Below are 3,715 nucleotides of genomic sequence, written 5' to 3'. Positions count from 1 at the left end.
AGATTGATATTTTTGCCATCGCACCAGGCTCACTGGCGCCTCCCCCAAGTGTAGTGACCATAAAATTTAATCATCGGCACTAAAATGGAATAAAGGCCAATGCAATTAAGAACTGCCAACTCAAATAAGAGATAAGTAGCTAGTATGAACTAAATGGAATGCCTCATACTTTGTTGGTCGAAACAAATATTAACATTCAGGAATGGCGTAAGTGAGACCAAGTTCGATGCACAAGAGATTGATATTTATGCTATCTTACCAGGCTCACTTACGCCACCCCCGAGTGTACGGTGACCAAGCATTTTAATCATCGGCATTTTGAAAATACCAAAGCAAATGGAATGACAAGGGCCTCATACATTGTTGGTCGAAACAAATATTAACATTTAGGGAAGGAGTCAGCGAGGCCAAGTAGGATGCACAAGAGATGGATATTTGTGCCATCGCACCAGGCTCACTGGCGCCTCCCCCAAGTGTGTAGTGACCACAAAATTTAATCATCGGCACTAAAATGGAAGAAAGGACAATGCAATTAAGAAGTGCCAACTCAAATAAGAGATAAGTAGCTAGTATGAACTAAATGGAATGCCTCATACTTTGTTGATCGAAACAAATATTAACATTCAGGGATGGGGTCAGCGAAGCCTAGTAGGATGCACAAGAAATCGATATTTGTGCCATCACACCAGGTTCACTGGCCCCATCCAAGAGTGTACAAGTGACCAAACATTCTAATAATCGGTCAATGCAATTAAGAAGTGCCAACTCAAATAAGAGACAAGTAGCTAGTATGAACTAAATGGAATGCCTTATACTTTGTTGGTCGAAACAAATATTCACATTCCGGGATGGTGTCAGCGAGGCCAGTTAGGATGCACAAGAGATTGATATTTGTGCCATCACACCAGACTCGCTGGCGTCACCCCGGAGTGTATAGGTGACCAAACATTCTAATCATCGGCACTAAAATGGAAGAAAAAGCCAAGTGGTATCAACTAGATAGCATATGCATCATACTTTGTTGGTCCAAACAAATATTAACATTCAGGGATGGAGTAAGTGAGGAATGCACAAGAGATTGATATTTGTGCCATCACACCAGGCTCACTTGCTCCACCCCGAGTGTACGAGTGACCAAACATTCTAATCATCGACACTAAAATGGAAGAAAGAGCCAAGTGGTATCAACTAGATATCATATGCCTCATATTTTGTTGGTCGAAACAAATATTCACATTTCGGGACGGAGTAAGCGAGGCCGGTAGGATGCACAACAGATTGATATTTGTGACATCACTCCAGGCTCGTTTGCGCCGCCCCGGAGTGTATAGGTGACCAGACATTCTAATCATCGGCACTAAAATGGAAGAAAGAGACAAGTGGTATTAACTAGATATCATATGCCTCATACTTTGTTGGTCGAAACAAATATTAACATTCAGGGATGGCGTAAGCGAAACCAAGTAGGATGCACAATAGATTGATATTTGTGCCATCACACTAGGTTCACTCACGCCACTGCAGAGAGTAGTGATCGACCAAACATTCTAATCATCGGCACTAAAATAGAAGAAAGAGCCAAGTGGTATCAACTATATAGCAACCAGTGAGCATGAGCATTCATTTTGAAGGTGTAGGCCATGTTCAATAAATAATGAGTGAGAACAGAATTTTTTGTTCAATACATTATGCACTACTCTGGTTTGTTTATATGCATCAAGGACAAGTATACAATATATTTGCACACAGAGCAAGCAACGCTGGTGTTTCCTTAACTTTTTCATCCTTCTTCATTAGGCACCCATCCCTGTACCGCAACTCAGGGTTTAAGTGGGACAAGATGCGCTAATCACGCTTGCGCAGATCGCAGAAGGATATGCAAAGGGGCGGTCGGCAGCGTCAAGGCCCTCTCTGGAGGTCGAGAGCAGCGACACGGTTGGCAGCGACACGGTCGGCAGCATCAAGGCCTAGATCTTCGGTCAGACATTTCTTCGATCAGGTTATGCTCGGGAGAGGAATAGGGAGGGGAGGGGAGGGGCAGGCTCACCGACGACGACGGCTGCAGGGGTCGATGATGAAGTTGATGATGACGGCAGGGGTCGAGGAGGAGGACGCGCGACTCCTTTTCCTCTTCGTCGATGCGGCAGATCGCCCTCCTCCACGCCCCGGCCGCTCCTCCTCCTCCTCCTTGACACGGCCGCTCCTCCTCCTCCACGCCGAAGGGGGGCCTGCTGCTGGCGGCGGGGATGCGTGGAGCGTGGCGGCATGCGGCCGTTGCGGAGGAAGGCGGCGGCGGCAGCGCCCATTGCCGGCGGCCAGCGACTTGTCATGGGGAGAATGGAGAGGGAGAGCGTTACGGGCGAGGGAGGTACGGTGTGATATAAGGGCCCCTATTTCTGTGGCGCACTGGGCCTGGTGCGCCACAGAATGCTCTATTTCTGTGGCGCACCAGGCCAGTGCGCCACAGAAATAGTGGAACCAATTATTGGGGCTGGTAGGGTGCGTGCCTCATCTATTTTCTATGGCGCATGAGACTTGGGTGCGCCGCAAAAATAACTTATTTTTGTGGCGCAGCAGGTCCAGTGCGCCACAGAATTAGCGAAACCAATGATTGGAGGCGGCATTGTGTGGGCCCCACCTTATTTCTATGGCGCATGGATCTCTGGTGCGCCACAAAAATTAGCTATTTTTGTGGCGCACCGTGCTTTTCCTACTAGTGCCAGAAGCATCCGCACACTGCACCTGAAACTCAGCCGACCCATGTCCCCAAGTTAGGCTTCCGAAACACGATCTGCGAATTGCCAACGCCGAAGCGCCGCCAACACCAGGATTCCTCAACGGCTGCTCCTTGCCATCCACATGACTGAAGAGAGAGACCACCACCACCGCCATGTTGCCCGCCGTAGAGCCACTCGTGCAGTCCACCTTCTGGGGGCGCCATCCCGTCATCCCCAGGAACTCGAGCCCATGGATTGATCAACACACCGCAACACGAAACGGGCAGGGTATGACGTGGCAACCTAGGGGAGGGGGTCCACCCACTTCCACCTGAAGAGCACGCTGTCCGAACACAGTAGCATGGCCGAGAAGGCCTAGATCAGGCCTGGCCGCCAGGCCATGATCAAGCCCCTTAGCCAAGCCGCTGCGCTGCTGCACCTAGACCGCCGCCGCCATCCAGCTGCAGCTTCATGCCAGACCTACCCAAGCCACCACCGAGCCGCCATGTGCTAGCCAAAAGCCATGAACAGCGTCACCAACACCTCACTCCTCGCAAGACAGCCCCGACCCACATCACCGCAAAGAAGCACCCCGGCCACGATGCCCGAGGACAAAGTCGCGCCAATACTGACGCCACCACATCGCCGGTCAAGCCGGTCTGTTTGTCGGCATCCTTGAACTCGCCACCTCACACCTAAGGACAGAGCATCTCCTCCACCTTCGCGGACGTAGGAGAAACCTCACGGGCTGCGCTGCCAAGGGCCACTGGATCTGGGCCCACCTGGCTCAGATCCGGTACCAGCAGCGGTGCAACATGGGAAGGGCCCCGCTGGCATTGACCCATCCAGGCCCTCCTTGCCCAGGACGAGGCCCATCCGGCCTAGATTGGTGCCTGCCTGGCCCCAACCTGAGCGACGCCGCCACCAGCATCCGCCCATGCTCCTTCACTTAAGTTTCCGACAAAACTTGTAGTTCCATAGTTTCACATTACAAGGAG

The 3,715-nt window shown here is 51.2% G+C and overlaps 1 pseudogene; it reads right to left on the bottom strand.

Annotated features, from left to right (window-relative positions):
* The window catches only part of LOC124691005, a 23,272-nt pseudogene extending 20,380 nt beyond the window's left edge, over window positions 1-2,892 (bottom strand).
* Between the last annotated feature and the right edge of the window lie 823 nt (window positions 2,893-3,715).

This window comes from Lolium rigidum, chromosome 2, assembly GCF_022539505.1.
Source record: "Lolium rigidum isolate FL_2022 chromosome 2, APGP_CSIRO_Lrig_0.1, whole genome shotgun sequence".
Taxonomy (NCBI): Eukaryota; Viridiplantae; Streptophyta; class Magnoliopsida; order Poales; family Poaceae; genus Lolium; species Lolium rigidum.
Note: the sequence above shows the minus strand (reverse complement) of the source record. Positions and strands in the feature narration are given on the sequence as shown.